The sequence below is a fragment of the Beta vulgaris genome, chromosome 5, assembly GCF_026745355.1.
Source record: "Beta vulgaris subsp. vulgaris cultivar EL10 chromosome 5, EL10.2, whole genome shotgun sequence".
In the NCBI taxonomy this organism is placed as follows: Eukaryota; Viridiplantae; Streptophyta; class Magnoliopsida; order Caryophyllales; family Amaranthaceae; genus Beta; species Beta vulgaris.
This window is the reverse complement of record NC_079206.1, coordinates 12,581,779-12,589,569: the sequence shown is the minus strand read 5'-3', so window position 1 is coordinate 12,589,569 and position 7,791 is coordinate 12,581,779.

Here is a 7,791-nt window from a genome sequence, read left to right as displayed (position 1 = left end):
AAAGAAGATTCCTTGTCTGCACCCCCTTGTTAATATCACTAGTGATTAGATCAGTGGGGTGAGAGGACTTGTACTTAAAAGATTTGTTCACATCAAAGTTTGCATTTGTGCCTTCTAATGTTGAACCTATTCCTTACTGGTTCCCCCTGTCTCATTGTTGTTTTGAGCAGGTGAACCAGTTTCCATAGTGGTCTCATCTGCATCATCTTCATGTGGATGAGCATCTGAGTCACTATCTCCTTCCCTTACCTCTTGAGCTACCTGATTCTGTGCTGGACCAGACTCTTCCTCTCTATGAGAGTTGTGTGGTGAGCCTGGTTCAGCACCTTCTTCATCCTTAGCCCTGTAAATTCAGCATACCAATTTCGAACTCATCAGCATCTTCAACCTGCACATGCTTGCTGAACATGTTAGTCTCATCAAACAAGACATGGATACTTTCTTCAACACACAAGGTTCTTTTTTGAAAACTTTGTATGCCTTGCTGTGTGAAGAGTATCCAACGAAAACAGCCTCATCACTCCTAGGGTAAAACTTGTCCAAACTTGATTTACCATTGTTGTGTACAAAACATTTGCACCCAAAAACGTAAATGTGTATGTTTGGTTTTCTTCCCCTAAGGAGCTCATAAGGTGTTTTCTTCAGTAAAGGTCTCAACATTACTCTTTCAAAATATAACACGCAGTACTCACAGCCTCAGCCCAGAAGTTTCGAGGAAGACCACTCTCTAGAAGCATTGTTCTTGCCATTTCTTCTAGAGTGCGATTTTTCCTTTCAACCACTCCATTTTGTTGTGGAGTTCTAGGAGCTGAAAAATTGTGAGATACACCATGATCATTACAGTAGGTTACGAAGCTGACATTGTCAAATTCAGAACCATGATCAGACCGGATAGAGACCAGTTGATGACTAATCTTGTTTTGGACTTGTTTTACCAGAATTTCAAATTCTTCAAAAGTTTCATTTTTAAACTTCAAAAAGATTGTCCAAGTGAAACGAGAATAATCATCAACTAACACAAACACATAACTATGACCATTTCGACTTTGCACGCGCATGGGCCCACACAAGTCCATGTGTACAAGTTCGAAAGGTCTAGTTGTGCTTACAAACTTCTTTGGCTGAAAAGAGGACTTGACATGTTTACATTTAGCACATTCATGACAAATATGATCTGCAGCAAACTTGATGTTAGGTAAACCTGTCACCAAGTCTTGAGATTCTCAGTTTATTTAGTAAAGAAAAACTCACATGTCCAAGTCTCTTATGCCACAGCCAATGATCATCCTTTATAACACTAAGACAAGTGGCACTGGTCTTTGGAATCTGACTTAAAAATGTTATGTAAACATTGTTATGTCGAAATCCCTTGCAGACCAGTTCCCTTGTTTCAGTGTTGACTATATGACAAAGATTGGTTTCAAATTCAACATGGTTTCCTTTGTCACATAGTTGAGAAATGCTCAAGAGGTTATGTTTCAAACCTTCTACATAGTAAACATCATTAATGCTTGAGAAAGTGTCTTACCAACTTTACCTATACCTTTGATCAAATTCAAAGGTGACACTTCCTCCTTCATAGGCTACGAGTGAGAGAAATTGACTTTTATCTCCTGACATGTGTCTCGAGCAACCACTGTCCAAATACCAGTATGGTTTTGCTCTCACTCTAACCTGCACAACAAATCAAGGTTTAGTTTTAGGAACCCAGACTTTCTTGGGTTCGTTGTCCTTGGCAACTGGTTTGACTCTGTCCTTTCTAACCCAGATTTGTTTTACATTGGTCTTCTTTGTTTTATCATGTTTTCCATTGTTAGACCAATTTGTGGTGACCCTTCTGATAAAGGGCATTGTGAACATGAGACTGATTTCTTTTATCATGTTTTTGCTTAGTCCAACAAGTATTAATAACATGACCATTCTTACCACAGTAGGTACATACGTGCATGTCCTTTGCAAACACGTACTTACCTCTCTTGAATTCAGAGATCACTACAAAAAAAAGCTTATATAGCGACGGATTTTTGGAGACGGATATATATCCGTTTCTAATTTAGAGACGGAATATTGATAATCCGTCTCTAAATTTATTTAGAGACGGATTTTTTAAATCCGTCTCTAATTTATTTTAGAGACGGATTTTGAAAATCCGTCCCTAAAGTTAGAGACGGATTTAAAAATCCGTCTCTAAAGTTAGAGACGGATTTAAAAAATCCGTCTCTAAATTTAGATATGAATATTTTATTCCACCTATTTAATTTAGAGACGGATTTTCAAAATCCGTCTCTAATTTAGAGACGGATTTTTAGAATCCGTCTCTAATTTAGGGACGGATTTTTAAAATCCGTCTCTAAATTTAGAGACGGATTCTAAAAATCCGTCTCTAAATTCAAATACGAATATTTTATTGCGCTTCTTTAATTTAGGGACGGATTTTAGAAATCCGTCTCTAAGTTAGAGACGGATTTTAGAAATCCGTCTCTAATTTAGAGACGGATTTTCAAATCCGTCCCTAAATTAGAGACGGATTTTAAAAATCCGTCTCTAATATTTCTTCTACATATTACCAATATTATGTAGAGAAGTATACAAGTTGTATTTGGTGTAGTTGGTTGGAGCTTCTTCTCGTTTCTTTGAGGTTACAAGTTCGATTCCTACGAACAGCGATTCTTGCGACTGTGGAGTCTTCTTATCCTTTCCCTTGTAGAGCTGAACCGGGTTTACTTAAGGGATATTCCTAAATGGTAATGAGATCAACTTGAACTAGGTAGGTAATAATAGGTGATTAAATATAATCATGATAATATTAGGAACTATCGCGTTGTTAATTTCGTTTATATATTTTATATTTTCAGCGAATTTAGAGATGGATTTCCGAAATCCGTCTCTAAACTTAGAGACGGATTTCCAAAATCCGTCTCTAAGTTTAGAGACGGATTTTCAAAATCCGTCTCTAGTTTAGAGACGGATTTGCAAAATCCGTCTCTAAGCTTAGAGACGGATTTTAAAAATCCGTCTCTAAGTTTAGAGACGGATTTCCTAAATCCGTCTCTAAGCTTAGAGACGGATTTCCAAAATCCGTCTCTAAACTTTAGAGACGGATTTCCAAAATCCGTCTCTAACTCGAATTAGCGACAAGGGTTTTAGAGAGGGACAATATCCGTCTCTAAGCCCATATAGCGACGGATTTGACCTATTTAGGGACGGATTTTGTCCGTCTCTAAATGGACTTTTTTTTGTAGTGGATCCAAGTCTCATCTCTTCCCAACTTTGGTGGCTGATGGGAACTGGTTCCAGAGTACCCTAATCCAAACCTCTGAGGATTACCAGGTTTTGAAGTCAGAATGTTTAAAGTACTCTAAGCATCGAGCAACCTGTTCATCTGTCTCAAGCAGTCACTCAAATCCTGTTCTTTGGTTTCAAGTTTCTTAAGTTGAGCTTCATTAAATTCTGCAGCAATGGCAAGATCCAACTTTGCCTTATGAAGCTCATCCTTAAGTTTTGAAACCAGTTCTGGATCTGGTTCAGAAGTGGTCGCAATGTTCTTGCCTTTTCTTAGTTCATATCATTCGGATTGAAGATCACAAATCTTACCCTCATATTCCAAACATAAATCTTCGACATTAACAATAGGACCAGTTGTGCTAGCAAAAGAAGCTTTCAAATCCACATACTCATTGAACAATTCTTCCACATCATCAATTAGATAGTTATGAGCCAAAATTAAATCAGAGTGTTCTAAAGTAAAGCTTTTCTGTTTGAGTAACTCGAAATTTATACCTTCAACTTCAGCCTCCTTGAGTTTACTGAATCCTGTATCATTATTTTGATAAAAATCAGTTTTTGAAAAATCTGATTGAGGTCTTAGCATCTCAAGCTCAATGTTTTTCTGATCCAGATTTATTTCAAGCTCTGAAATTTTTTCTTTCAGTTCTGTACAAATAAGTTCAAGTTCAGCAGAACGACTTTCACTTAGGTCTAAGTTTCGAGTTACCTCTCTCAACTTCTTTTTGTTAGCTTTATAAGCATCATTTCCTTTAACATTTTGTTCAATAGCAGAATCAATAAAACCTAGTAACTCATCTATATCACAATATCTCATTTGTTCTTGCATATTAGAGATAGTTACCTGTTCTTCATCGGAAGAGCTGCTTCTTGCCATGAGACACATGTGTCCTTTCTTTCCTAGACTGGTCTGCTTTTGATCTATGTCTCCAATTAGAGCAGTCACACACATTAGGGCTTCATCTTCCTCGCTTTCACCACCTGAATCAGAATCACCCCAGGCGGCTAGCATAGCCCTCTTAGTCATTTTCTTCTCTCTCTGTCCTCCATTATCATTCTTCCATGCTGGAAAATCCTTAATCATGTGTCCAGTTTCTCCACATTTGAAGCAACCAGTGCTGAAACTGGTCTTCTTCAAGTTGCCCTTGTTCTTCCAAGACTTCCCCTTGAACTGCGTTCTAAGACTCCTCTCAAACCTCTTAGCCATGAGCCCAATCTCATCGAGATGTTCATCATTTTCCTCACCCTTCAAAGCTAACCCACGACTTTTGGTTGTACTTTCCTCCTTTGAATCCACCAACATCTCATGAGTCATTAATGACCCAATAAGTTGTTCCATGGATAATTTCGTTAGATCCTTAGCCTCCTGAATAGCAGTCACCTTGGGCAGCCATTTACCTGTCAAACTTCTCAAGATCTTTCTCACCAAATCTTCATTAGTAAAGTCTTTTCCAAGAGATTTAAGTTCATTGATAATTGTCATGAAACGAGCTCTTATATTTTCATCTCGGTTCATATCAAAAGTTTCATATTTAGACATAAGCATATCAACTTTAGATCTCCTGACTTCAGTAGTGCCTTCATAGGCTAATTCTAAGGTTTCCCATATTTCCTTAGCAGTAGAACATGCTAATATACGGCTTACCTCATTATCAGTAATACCTTGTTGAAGTAGTGACATGGCCTTCGCATTCTTCTCGAAGGTCTTTAGATCTGCAGTAGTGTACTCACTCTCCTTCTTCTCTGTTCCATCTGAATTGTTAGCCACCTTCCTTGGTCCATTCCTGATGATCATCCAACACTCATAGTCTGTGCCAATGATCAGATTTCTCATGCAATTCTTCCACCAAGGATAGTTGGTTCCATTGAACTTTGGTAGCCTTGATCCTCCGGGTCCACTAGTGATTTCTTGAGTAGTCATTATGTCCTCCTTCTCTAGGTGTTACCCTTTCAAGAAGTTAGGCTCTGATACCAATTGTAAGTGCAAGAGACACTCAAGAGGGGGGGTGAATTGAGTGTTTGTCCGAATGTTGTAACTTTTTTTTATTATAGTAAGAACAGTAAAAGTACAGTTCTCTAGCAGCGGAAATAAAAGCAATGAATAAATAACACCAGGATTTAACGAGGTTCGACTTCTAATAAGTCTACGTCCTCCACTCACTCACTCTTTTATTAATCAACTCAGAATAACAAAAGAATTACACTCAATCACTTATGCACCTCTGCACAAGATGATTCCCCAACTTCCACCTATGGAAGTTCGACTCAACCACCAACTATGATGGTTCAAATGAAGTTGATCCCTGATCAACTTCCCCAGCAAACTGAACTCACAGAATGCTCAAATACAATCAGTTTTTCTCTCAAAAACAAAACAGCCTTACACTCTTAGAATGAGAGTAATTTAAGATCTATGTGGTATACGGGTTTATGCTTGGGTTTGAGAGTTCAAGAGATGAAGTGCTTTTGCTTAGAGTATTTTGAAAATATACGTGCCAAAAGCTTAAGGTTTGTGTGTTAGCAAAATTCCTTAAATAAGCCTTTGGTAAGTAAATATTTACATGATATTATGAGAGTATATTTTCCTAGAGATTATGGAAATTATTCCAAGGAAAATATACTTAGTATAATATCATATAGCACACTTACCATAATTAAGAAATCTTGCTTACACAACAAACCATGCATCCGTGTATTTTGAAAATCAATTTTACGCGGAAAGAAAACTTTCCTAAAATACGAATGCATAAAATAAAACCTTGAGGACTGGTTCAGATATGTTCCCAGACTGTTTCAATCAACCAAGTTTTACTTGTAGTTGTGTATGACAAGTAATCGAGATTTCTTGTCATTCACAACTAGCTCATCTCTCTAGTTTCAAACCCTTATAGTGCATTCAAACCTTTATACCACTTACATTGCATCTAAGACCTAAATGCTACAACTTGATCTTGTTCTTCATGCAATTCTTCAAGGCTTGGCTTCACTAGCTTCGTCTTTCTATCCATTGAACTCGTACTTTGGCACCTACACATGTAAACAAAAACATGCATGCAATATAATAGTTCAATGTGGTTTGTCATCATTCAAAACTCACAACAGGGAACATATTAAGAATGGAGTTGCAGAACGAATGAACCAAAAATTGCTGGAGAGAGCGAGGTGCATGCTCTCAAATGCTGGGTTAGCTAGAAGATTTTGGGCTGAAGCTGTAAGTACAACTTGCTATATGATCAACCGTGGACCTCACACAGGTATTGACTGTAAAACACCTTATGAGGTGTGGTTTGGTAAGCCTGCAGATTATTCTTTATTGAGAGTTTTTGGTTCTACGGTTTATTATCAGGTAAATGGGGGTAAATTAGAATCTAGAGCTAAGAAAAGTGTATTTGTGGGGTTTTAGGTGTGGAGTTAAGGGCTATACAATCTGATCACCTTTCTGAGAGTCGTGTTATACTTAGTAGGAGTGTAATATTTGCTGAAAATTCTATGCTTAACTCCCATGTGAAGTCTATTGTGGGGTCTGTTACTAGAGATGTTGATAAATAGGTGGAGTTGCAAGTCACTCACGATGAGAGCGAATCACGGCACGAAGGTGGAGAAGATCAACATGGTGCTACTCAATCTTCTAGTTATCAGTTAACCTCATCTAAAACACATCAACCAAGCATAGCACTTCATGGAACTAAAAGAGTTGGTGTAGGACCTCCAAAGAGGTATGGTTTTGAGGATATGGTTGCTTATGCACTGCAGGTGCTGAGGTGGAGGTGGAAAATCATGAGCCATCCACTTATAAAGAAGTTATTTCTGGTAGTGAGTCTGCTCAATTGCTCGCTGCAATAGGAGATAAGATGGAGTCTCTGGATAAGAATCAGACTTGTGAGCTAGTCAAACGTCTTAAGGAGAGAAAGATTGTCACGTGCAAATGGGTTTTCAAGAAGAAGAAAGAGACCTTATCTTCTGACGGGGTCAAGTACAAAGCTTGGGTTGTTGTAAGAGGGTTCACACAAAGGGAAGGAGTTAATTATAATGAGATTTTCTCACCAGTAGTCAGACATACTTCCATCAGGGTGCTACTAGCAATAGTTGCACATCAGGATCTTGAACTTGAGCAACTAGATGTGAAAACGGCGTTCCTACATGGGGAGTTGGAAGAGGAGATTTATATGACCCAACCAAATGGGTTCCAAGTTCCTGAAAAAGAAAATTATGTTTGCAGGTTGATGAAGTCCTTGTATGGACTAAAGCAGTCTTCTAGGCCTCGTATAAACGGTTTGACAGTTCGATGATTGAGTTAGGCTACAACAGGAGTTTGTATGACTGTTGTGTGTATCACAACAAGCTATATGATGGGTCATTTATTTATTTGGTCATGTATGTTGATAATATGCTCATAGCTGCAAAGACCATGTCTGATATTTAGAGGTTGAAGGGTCTTCTCAGTGCTGAGTTTGAAATGAAGGATTTGGGTGCTGCGAAAAAGATTTTGGGGATGGAGATCTATAG